This window comes from Microtus pennsylvanicus, chromosome 11 (genome assembly GCF_037038515.1).
Source record: "Microtus pennsylvanicus isolate mMicPen1 chromosome 11, mMicPen1.hap1, whole genome shotgun sequence".
NCBI lineage: Eukaryota > Metazoa > Chordata > Mammalia > Rodentia > Cricetidae > Microtus > Microtus pennsylvanicus.
The window spans coordinates 50,272,885-50,284,992 of record NC_134589.1 but is presented as its reverse complement, the minus strand read 5'-3'; the positions used below and the strand labels follow the sequence as shown (position 1 = coordinate 50,284,992).

The following is a 12,108-nucleotide window of genomic DNA, read 5'->3' as shown; positions in this document are numbered from 1 at the left end:
AGTTTGCCTTCACAGTGCCTACTTAATTCTCAGCCTACTAGGACATATCAATGAGCCATTCTTCCACGTGCAATGCTCAAACCCCCACCCTGTGCCGATACTTTGTCATCCAGCCACTGGAAATAATACATAAGCAATTTCCTAAGTCTATAATTTGTCATTACATGAATGACATTTTGCTATGGGATTCAAATATAGTTACTTTAAAAAGGATATTTGAAGAAGTAAATAAAGTCTTGCCTAAATGGGGATTACAAATTCCTACTGAAAAGTTTCAAAGAGGAGATTCTGTTAATTACCTAGGTTACAGGATAGGTTTATAGAAAATTAGAAATTAGAAGGCACAAATTAAAAGAGAACGGTTGTGGACTCTTAATGACTTTCAAAGATTATTAGGAGACATTTCCAGTCTACGACTGGCTGTTGGGATAACACCTGATCTAATAATTCATTTAAACAAAACCTTAGATGGTGATAAAGACTTGAATTAACAGCTGAAGTGGAAAAGGAATTGAAGATTGTTGAGGAGAAATTACAAGAGGCACATGTTGATAGGGTGAATCCAAATCTTAATTGTATTCTAGTCATATTGCCTTCCAGAAATTCTACTACAGGAATTTTAATGCAGAGGGATGATATCATCTTAGAATGGATCTTTTTACACATAAACAAAGTAAAAACTTAAAAACTTATGTGGAAAAGGTCTCTGAATTAATTACAAAAGGTAAATTGAGACTTTGACAATTAGCAGGTATAGATCCTGCAAAGATTATAGTGCCTTTTACTGATGAAGAAATAAAATATTTATGGGAAGATAATGAACCCTGGCAAAGGGCTTGTGCTAATTTTTTTGGAGAAATTAATAGCACTTATTCCAAATGATAGACTTAACCTCATAAAGAGAACCTCTTGGATTCCTCCCCAAATTGTATGTGATGCATCAATAACTGGAGCCCATACATTTTATACTGATGCAAATAAATCAGGGAAGGTAGGTTACAAATCAGAAGAATTAAGTAAGGTGGAACAAAGCCCTTATAATTCTGTCCAGAAGGCAGAATTAAATGCTATTCTTATGGTACTAAAGGATTTTAAAGAACCTCTCAATATAGTTACTGATTTACAATATGCAGAAGGAGTTGTCTTGCATATTGAAATGGCTAAATTTATACCAGATTATACAGAATTGACTTCATTATTTATCCAGGTGCAAGATATAATCTGGAATAAACTTTGTCCTATATACATAACACACATCTGAGCCTGTACAGGTCTGCTACGTTCTCTAGCACAAGGTAATGAAGAAATTGATCAATAACTGATTGGAAGTGTGTTGCAGGCCTCTGAATTTCATAAAAAAACATGTCAATAGTAAAGGTTTAAAGAAAGAGTTTTCTATTACATCGCTACAAGCTAAGGAGATTATAAAGAGGTTTCCTACTTGCTCTTTCTATAATCAAACACCGTTGCCTGCAGGGAGTCACCCAACGGGTACTCAAAGGAATGACATTTGGCAGATGGATGTGTTTCACTTTACGGAATTTGGTAAATTAAAATATGTACACCACAACATAGACACGTACTCAGGTTTTCAATGGGCAACTGCCTTGAGCTCAGAAAAGGCTGATTCATTTATCAGAAGTTATGGCCATCATGGGTATAACTGCACAAATAAAGACAGACAATTGTCCAACATGTATATCTAAGAAAATGAAGCATTTTTTCTGGCTTATTATAAGATAAAGCACATTACAGGTATACCAAATAATCCTACAGATCAAGCAGTTATAGAAAGGTCAAATCTTATTGTAAAGGATATGCTGAACAAACAGAAAGGGATAGAAAATACCCCTAGAAATATAACCTTGAATTTTATTAATGCTAATGAGAAAGAAACAACAGCAGCAGAGAGGCATTGGATAATGGAAAAAACTTCTGAATTGAATCAACCAGTATATTTCAAGGATGTTTTGACATCACCATGGAAACCAGGAGATGTACTGCATTTGGGAAGGGGTTTTGTTCATTTCCACAGGAGAAGAAAAATTATGGATACCATCAAAATCAATAAAGATTTACTTTGAAAAGGAGAAGCCTCTTGAAAAAGAGAAATGACAGCTCATCCACAATGGTGACAATCATACAGGTGGTAAGGAAACCTCATAAGTATTAGGGCAGGATTCTGCTCTTATCTTTACAGAAAAGTAGACATCATCAAAAATTCAAGAGACCCTGGATGCTTGAATGCTGACAGAAGAAAAATTAACTATCTATTAAGGAGCATCTAGAAAACAGAGTATGGTTTATAAATCAAGGTTTGGGTTATGCTTACATTTACACACACACACACACACACAAACACATTAATATATTCAGCTGGTTTTGGAGCTGGACAATGGCTCTGTTCTTCTCTAAATCCAAGCATGTTGTTAAAGGAAACATTTAGAGTTTCTGTCTCATATTGTGAGCCATCTGTTTTGATGCAGAAAAAAGACTTTAGGAAAAAAATCTTATTTTCTCCATGTTATTTCATAAATCATGTACTTCATTGAATGTATGTTTATATGAATGATATTTAAGTTTTCCATGATGAACAATAGATTTTCCTATAGATCTTTTCCCTGCAGTAATCTTTGAAGTTTTCAGGAAGAAGATGGGGCAGCATAGCAACAATGCCATCTAGTTGAGATGACATCATGATGCAGACAGTGCTACTATATAACTGCTTTTTTGGGTACCAGCTGCTGAAATGGTGCACCTTTTTATGACATCCTGGACCAACTCCAAATAAGAACTTTGAAAAACAAGCCCTATCTATTTACTGCTCAGAAATCGTTTGTAACTATACTAGACAGTAATTTTGAAACTTAACTATCACTTTAATTTTGCAGAATCCCATTAAGAGAACATCGCCCCCATGACAGCGGGAAGCAATTTTAGAAGATGACGCCCCATCCCCAAAAAGCTTGTCCATAGGGTTGGGAACACTGCTTAGGGGTTGTTGATTATTACTTATATTAGATAGAGGTGATAAATGTTTTTGTTCAAAACACGGGGGATAATAATAGTGGGTAATAGAATGAACACTTGTGAGCTATTATTCATGGATAATTTACATTGGTAAAGTTTTGTATATTGATGCAAGTTCAAATTATATTTCTTATTTTTTGTTTACATTATTTGTACACCTATGCAAAGTTATTCTGTCAGATTGTATATATGTATATTCTTATCTATGTTTAGGACATATCCACAGATACAAAAAAATATCAGTGTCCACCTGTGTCCTATCTGATTACCACGGATTAAAGTTAGAAGGCAACAACAATGCTACCCACCGAAAGCCGACAAACTCATGGAAACTGAACAGTCAACTACTGAACCACACCTGGGTCAAGGAAGAAATTAAGAAAGAAATTAAAGTCTTCCTTGAATTTAATGAAAATAAAGAGACAACATACTCAAACCTATGGGACATTATGAAAGCAGTGCTAAGAGGAAAGTTCATAGCACTAAGTGCCCACTTAAAGAAAACGGAGAATGCATACACTGGGGACTTAACAACACACCTGAAAGCTCTAGAAAAAAAAAGAAGCAGACGCGCCCAGGAGAAGTAGAAGACTGGAAATAATAAAACTGAGGGCCGAAATCAACAAAATAGAAACACAGAAAACAGTCCAAAGAATCAATGAAACAAAAAGCTGGTTCTTGGAGAAAATCAACAAGATCGACAAACCCCTATCCAAACTAATTAAATGACAGAGAGAGAACACACAAATAAATAAGATCAGAAATGAAAAGGGGCACATAACCACAGACACAGAGGAAATTCAGAGAATCATTAGATCTTACTACAAAAGCCTGTATAACACAAAATTGGAAAATATAAAAGAAATGGACACTTTTTTAGATAAATACCATATACCAAAGTTAAACCAGGACCAGGTGAACAATCTAAACAGACCTGTTAGTCGCAAAGAATTAGAAGAGGTTATCAAAAACCTCCCTACCAAAAAAAGCCCAGGACCAGATGGTTTCAATGCGGAATTCTACCAGAACTTCCAAAAAGAGCTAATACCTATACTCCTTAATGTATTCCACAATATAGAAACAGAAGGGTCATTACCAAACTCCTTTTATAAAGCTACAGTTACTCTGATACCAAAACCACACAAAGACTCAACCAGGAAAGAGAATTACAGGCCAATCTCACTCATGAACATCGACACAAAAATACTCAACAAAATACTGGCAAACCGAATCCAAGAACACATTAGAAATATTATCCATTATGATCAAGTAGGCTTCATCCCAGAGATGCAGGGCTGGTTCAACATACGAAAATCTATCAATGTAATCCACCACATAAATAAACTGAAAGAAAAAAATCATATGATCATTTCATTAGATGCTGAAAAAGCTTTTGACAAAATTCAACACCCCTTTATGATAAAAGTCTTGGAGAGAATAGGGATACAAGGATCGTACCTAAATATAATAAAAGCTATTTACAGCAAGCCAACAGCTAACATTAAATTGAACGGAGAAAAACTCAAAGCCATCCCACTAAAATCAGGAACACGACAAGGATGTCCACTCTCTCCATACCTCTTCAATATAGTGCTTGAAGTTCTAGCAATAGCAATAATACAACATAAGGAGATCAAGGGGATTTGTATTGGAAAGGAAGAAGTTAAGCTTTCGTTATTTGCAGATGATATGATAGTATACATAAGTGACCCCAAAAATTCTACCAAAGAACTCCTACAGCTGATAAACACTTTTAGTAATGTGGCAGGATACAAGATCAACTCCAAAAAATCAGTCGCCCTCCTATACACAAAGGATATGGAAGCAGAGAAGGAAATCAGAGAAGCATCACCTTTCACGATAGCCACAAATAGCATAAAATATCTAGGGGTAACCCGGACCAAGGAAGTGAAAGACCTATTCGACAAGAAGTATAAGTCTTTGAAGAAAGAAAGTGAAAGACACCAGAAAATGGAAGGACCTCCCTTGCTCTTGGATTGGGAGGATCAACATAGAAAAAATGGCAGTTCTACCAAAAGCAATCTATAGATTCAATGCAATCCCCATCAAAATCCCATCAAAATTCTTCACAAATCTGGAGAAGACAATAATCAACTTTATATGGAAGAACAAAAAACCCAGGATAGCCAGAACAATCTTATACAATAAAGGAACTTCTGGAGGCATTACCATCTCTGACTTCAAACTCTATTATAGAGCTACAGTATTGAAAACAGCCTGGTATTGGCATAAAAACAGAGAAGTCGACCAATGGAATCGAATAGAAGACCCTGACATTAATCCACAAACCTATGACCACCTGATTTTCGATAAAGCAGCTAAAAGTATACAATGGAAAAAAGAGAGCATTTTCAACAAATTGTGCTGGCAAAACTGGATGTCAATCTGTAAAAGAATGAAAATAGATCCATATCTATCACCATGCACAAAACTCAAGTCCAAATGGATTAAAGACCTCAATATCATTCTGAACACACTGAACTTGATAGAAGAGGAAGTGGGAAGTACTCTACAGCACATGGGCACAGGAGACCACTTCCTACGTATAACCCCAGCATCACAGACACTAAAGGCATCACTGAATAAATGGGACCTCCTGAGGCTGAGAAGTTTCTGTAAAGCAAAGGACAATGTCACTAAGATAAAAAGGCAACCCACTTACTGGGAGAAGATTTTCACCAACCCCGCAACTGACAAAGGTCTGATCTCCAAAATATATAAAGAAATCAAGAAACTAGACCGTAAAAGGCTAATCAATCCAATTATAAAATGGGGCACTGAGCTGAACAGAGAATTCTCAACAGAAGAACTTCAAATGGCCAAAAGACACTTAAGGTCATGCTCAACTTCCCTAGCGATCAGGGAAATGCAAATCAAGACAACTTTAAGATACCATCTTACACCTGTCAGAATGGCTAAAATAAAAAACACCAATGATAGCCTTTGCTGGAGAGGTTGTGGAGAAAGGGGTAAACTCACCCATTGCTGGTGGGAATGCAAACTTGTGCAACCACTCTGGAAAGCAGTGTTTCGGTTTCTCAGGAAATTCGGAATCAACCTACCCCTGGATCCAGCAATACCACTCTTGGGAATATACCCAAGAGAGGCCCTATCATACAACAAAAGTATATGCTCAACTATGTTCATGGGAGCATTGTTTGTAATAGCCAGAACCTGGAAAAAACCTAGATGCCCTTCAATGGAAAAATGTATGAAGAAAGTATGGAATATATACATATTAGAGTATTACTCAGCAGTAAAAAACAAGGACTTCTTGAATTTTGCATACAAATGGATGGAAATAGAAAACACTATCCTGAGTGAGGTAAGCCAGACCCAAAAAGAGGAACATGGGATGTACTCACTCATATTTGGTTTCTAGCCATAAATAAAGGACATTGAGCTTATAATGCATGTTCCTAGAGAAGCTAAATAAGAAGGTGAACCCAAAGACAAACACATAGGCATCCTCATGAATATTAACCTTCATCAGGCGATGAAAGGAGACAGAGACAGAGAAGCACGGGATAGAAATCTCAAGGTCCAAATCAGGAGCAGAAGGAGACGGAGCACGAGCAAGGAACTCAGGACCGCGAGGGGTGCACCCACACACTGAGACAATGGGGATGTTCTACTGGGAACTCACCAAGACCAGCTGGCCTGGGTCTGGAAAAGCATGGGATAAATCCGGACTAGCTGAACATAGAGGACAATGAGGAATACTGAGAACTCAAGAACAATTGTTGTGGGTTTTTGATCCTACTGCACGTACTGGCTTTGGGGGAGCCTAGGCAGATTGGATGCTCACCTTAGGAGACCTGGATAGAGGTGGGCGGTCCTTGGGCTTCCCACAGGTCAAGGAACCCTGATTGCTCTTCGAGCAGATGAGGGAGGGTGACTTGATCGGGGGAGGGGGAGGGAAATGGGAGGCGGTTGCGGGGAGGAGGCAGAAAATCCTTAATAAATAAATAAATTTAAAATATATAAATAAATAAATAAAAAACAAAAAAATAAAAAAACCAAATTATATTTATTATTTTTTGTTTACATTATTTGTACACCTATGCAAAGTTATTCTTTCAGATTGTATATATGTATATTCTTATCTCTGTTTAGGACATTTTATATATTGAGACAACTTTTAGGATATATTTTCATATTGTATTATATATTACTCCTACATCTGATCAAGATACTTACAGACTGTTTACGTTTTGAGGTCATTGTCCTCATTTGTTGCACACTTGTTTATAGATTATTTAATATTCTGACATGAACTTTTAGTCTTTAATTTATACAGGTATTAATTATTATAGGCCAATAGTTGCTCATGTTTGTTGTACATACAGTCAGATCAGTTAGGTAATATAGATACATAGAGACTGTATACTATCTAGATAGGCAATTTTCAATCACTTTAAGGATCTGTGGAACATGGCTTTAAATAACTCAGGGTTCTGTAGACATAAGACATGACTGCTTCTGACAGCAACAGTCAATTCCTGAGAGAATGTTGAGCACCAAAGACACTCCACTTGGAGCTTGTTTTCTTCTTGGCAAAACTTGCCTTTGGGCAAGGAACTGATGATTCCTCAACCAGTGACAAGTTGCATGATATACAGAAATGGATAAGTGTGCCAAGACAGGGTAAGATGATTTTGAAAATTTTCCTTCCTCTGAAAATGGTCTGTCAGTTATGCTAGGCCTTGGCCAAAGTTGGTTTCTTCAAGGTTGCAAAATGAGACTTTGCTCAGGTAGCTAATTGTCTCTGTCATATATCGCTCAGTTTGGAAGCTACTTCATTGTACTTCCTGCCTGCTCAAGTAATATTATCTTCTTCTCAGGCCTTTGATGGAGTTGAAAATGATAGTCACAGTTACTGTACTCTTATGATCTAGACAATCCATTTCCTATACAAGACTTAGACTCCATAGGATAGAATGTTTATTAAAACATTTAACTTATGTTCCTTGCTTAATATTGTTTATGCAGCTTGTAGTTCTAATTATACTTGATATCTGTTCCTAGTATATATAGTTTTGTACTGGGTTTGGAACTCTCTTATTTAAACAAAAGGGGGAGGTGCTGTGGAGTACATTCTGCTCTTTTAGCCAATATCCTTTAAGATACCAACCCACATGGACATGGTCTCTTTTGCTTTAAACAGCAGCAGTAGTGCTGTACAAGAAGAGCCATGAGGAGAGGTGAGTGTGTACTCGAATGGCCGATGGGACACCCTGGAAAGGGAGCACAGGCACTATCCAATCCCCTAAACTTTCTGGTCCTTCAGTGGAAGAGTCTCTCCTCGGCTACTGCCTTTCTCTTCTTATCAAATGCCAGCTTGGCCCCAGGCACCTCGTCCCATCTGCAGGGTCATAGGATCCTCCAACTCAGCCTGCTGTGGAACTGAGGGTCTGCGGACAAAGTGGTGAGGGCAACTGCTGTAGGAGTTTCTTTGTTCTACTGAGCCTGCACCCAGCAAGGCTGCCCTTTTGTCTGTGAGGTCCCTGGCAAGTAAGTGACCTGGATCCTGTATCAGAGGTTCCGTTCGGAGGGCCTTCTTCAGAGTGGAGAGGAGCTGAGAGACAACTCCATTGCTGAGGGGACCTAAGAGAGGGCAGACCAAGAAAAACCCCCAAGTACAGAGGTATCCACAGCAAAGATTGGACCAAGCTGCCAAGACTCTCCTAACAGCATTTGAAGAAAGAAGTGGGCAGGTGCCAATTCAAGAATTTCTCCAACAATCTGAAAAGCAACATGACAACACCAGAATCCAGTGAACATACAACAGGAAGACTTGAACACCCTAATCCATAAGAAGTAGAAGAAATAGACTTTAGATGTAACATTATGAAAATGTTAGAGATCATTAAACAGGATGTGAAAAACTCCTTTAAAGAAATGGATGAAAGCCGGGCAGTGCTGGTGCATGCCTTTAATCCCAGCACTCAGGAGGCAGAGGCAGGTGGATCTCTGTGAGTTCGAGGCCAGCCTGGTCTACAAGAGCTAGTTCCAGGACAGGAACCAAAAGCTACAGAGAAACCCTGTCTCGATAATTCCCCCCCCCAAAAAAGAAATGGATGAAAAGACTAACAAAAAGTTAGAAGAAATTAATAAATCCCTCAAAGATATCCAAGAAAAAGCAATAAAACAGGTAAGGGAAACAGTTCAAGAACTGAAAACTGAAATGGAGGCAATGAAGAAAACACAAACCAAGAGATGGTAGGAAATGGAAAACCTGGGTAAACGAACAGAAACTACAGAGACAAGTATCACCAACATAATACAAGAGATAGAAGAAAGAATCTCAGGTGCTAAAGATACTATAGAGGAAATAAACACACTGATCAAAGAAAAGAGCAAATGCAACAAATTCTCATCACAAAACATCCCAAAAATCTGGGACAACATAAAAAGACCAAACCTAAGAAGAATAGGGGTAGAAAGAGAAGAATTACAGCTCAAAGACCCAGAAAATATATTCAACAAAATTATAGAAGAAAACTTCCCCAACCTAAAGAAGGATATTCCTATGAAGGTACAAGAAGCATACAGAACACTGAATAGACTGGATCAAAAAATATCCCCTTGCCATATAATAATCAAAACACAAAACTACAGAATAATGAAAGAATATTAAGAGCTGCAAAGGAAAAGGGTCAAGTAACATATAAAGGTAAACCTGTCAGAATTACACCTGACTTTTCTATGGAAACCATGATAGCCAGAAGGTTTTGGATAGGTGTGCTGCAGAAACTAAGAGACCATGGATGCAAGCCCAGACTACTATACCTAGCAAAGCTGCCTTTCACCATCGATGGAGAAAACAAGATATTCCAGGCTGGGCGATGGTGGCGCAGGCCTTTAATCCCAGCACTTGGGAGACAGAGGCAGGCGGATCTCTGTGAGTTCGAGACCAGCCTGGTCTATAGAGCTAGTTCTAGGACAGGCTCCAAAGCCACAGAAAAACCCTGTCTCGAAAAACAAAACAAAACAAACAAATAAATAAATAAAAATAAAAAACCAAGATATTCCAGTATAAAAACAAATTTAAACAATACATAGCCACAAAACCAGCCTCACAGAAATTAATAGAAGAAAAATCACAACCCAGGGAATTCAACAACACCCATAATAACTCAGACATCTAACAACCCTCCAAAAACACAACTCAGAGAAGGGAAACACCCAAAGTCTACCACCAAAAAAAAAAGTAACTGGAGTTAACAACCACTGGTCATTAATATCACTTATTATCAATGGTCTCAGTTTACCTATAAAAAGGCAAAGGTTAAGAGAATGGATGTAAAAATTGGATCCAACATTCTGCTGTTTACAAAAAAACGCACCTCACCCACAAAGACAGAAATTTACTCAGAGTAAAGGGTTGGGAAAAGGTTTTTCAATCAAATGGACCTAAGAAATAAGGGGTATTGCTATGCTAATATCTTTACAAAATTGACTCCAAACTAAAATCAATCAGAAGGGATGGAGACGGACACTTTATACTCATAACAGGAATAATTCGTCACGATGAAGTATCAATTCTGAATATATATGCCCCGAATATAAAAGTACCCACGTATATAAAAGATACATTACTAGAACTCAAAGCACACATCAAACTCCACACACTAATAGTAGGAAACTTCAACATTCCTCTTTCACCAATAGACATGTCAACCAGACAGAAACTTAACAGAGAAATAAGAGAACTAATGGAGCTAATGAATCAAATGGACTTAACAGACATCTATAGAACATTCCACCCAAATAGGAAAGATTATACCTTCTTCTTAGCATCTCATAGATCCTTCTCAAAAATAGATCACATACTCAGTAACAAAGCAAACTTCCACAGATACAAAAAAATTTTAGTAACCACCTGTGTCTTATTGGATCACCATGGAATAAAGTTAGAATTTAACAACAATTCTACCCCCAGAAAGCCTACAAACTTATGGAAACTGACAGTCAACTACTGACCCACACCTGGATCAGGGAAGAAATAAAGAAAGAAATTAAAGTCTTCCTTAAATTCAATGAAAATAAAGACACAACATACCCAAACCAATGGGACACTATGAATGCAGTGCTAAGAGGAAAGTTCATAGCTCTAAGTACCCACATTAAAAAAAAAAAAACGGAGAAAGCTCACATTAGAGACTTAACAGCACAGCTGAACACTCTAGAAAAAAAAGAAGCAGACTAACCCAGGAGTTGTAGAAGACTGGAAATAATCAAACTGAGGGTTGAAATCAACAAAATAGAAACATAGAAAACAATCCAAAGAATCGGTAAAACAAAGAGCTGGTTCTTTGAGAAAGTCAACAAGATTGACAAACCCCCATCCAAACTAATCTAAACCCAGAGAGGGAACATGCAAATTAACAAGATTAGAAATGAAAAGGGGGACATAACAACAGACACTGAGGAAATTCAGAGAATCATTAGGTCTTATTACAAAAGCCTATATGCCACAAAGTTGGAAAATGTAAAAGAAATGGACTTGTTTTTAGATAGGTACTATATACCAAAATTAAATCAAGAGCAAGTGAACAATTTAAATAGACCTATAAATCGTGAGGAAATAGAAGCTGTCATAAAAAACCTTCCAACCAAAGAAAGCTCAGGACCAGATGGGTTTCATGCAGAATTTTACCAGAACTTCCAAGAAGAGCTGATACCTATACTCCTTAATGTGTTTCACACATTAATAGAAAAAGAAGAGTCATTGCCAAACTCTTTTTATGAAACTACAGTTACCCTGATACCCAAACCACACAAAGACTCAACCAAGAAAGAGAATTACAGACCAATCTCGCTCATGAACATGGATGCAAAAATTCTCAATAAAATACTGGCACACAGAATCCAAGAACACATCAAAAAAATTATCTATTATGAAAAAGTAGGCTTCATCCCAGAGAGGCAGCATTGGTTCAACATACGAAAATCTATCAATGAGATCCATCATATAAATAAACTGAAAGAAAAAATCATATGATCATTTCATTAGATGCTGAAAAAGCATTTGAAAAAATTCAACACCCCTTT

At 37.3% G+C, this 12,108-nt stretch overlaps 1 protein-coding gene across 3 annotated transcripts in view; it reads right to left on the bottom strand.

The window, feature by feature from the left end:
• Window positions 1-12,108, bottom strand: part of LOC142860484 (NACHT, LRR and PYD domains-containing protein 1a-like) — a 66,686-nt gene that overhangs the window by 33,817 nt on the left and 20,761 nt on the right. The gene's annotated exons all lie outside the window — the stretch shown is intronic.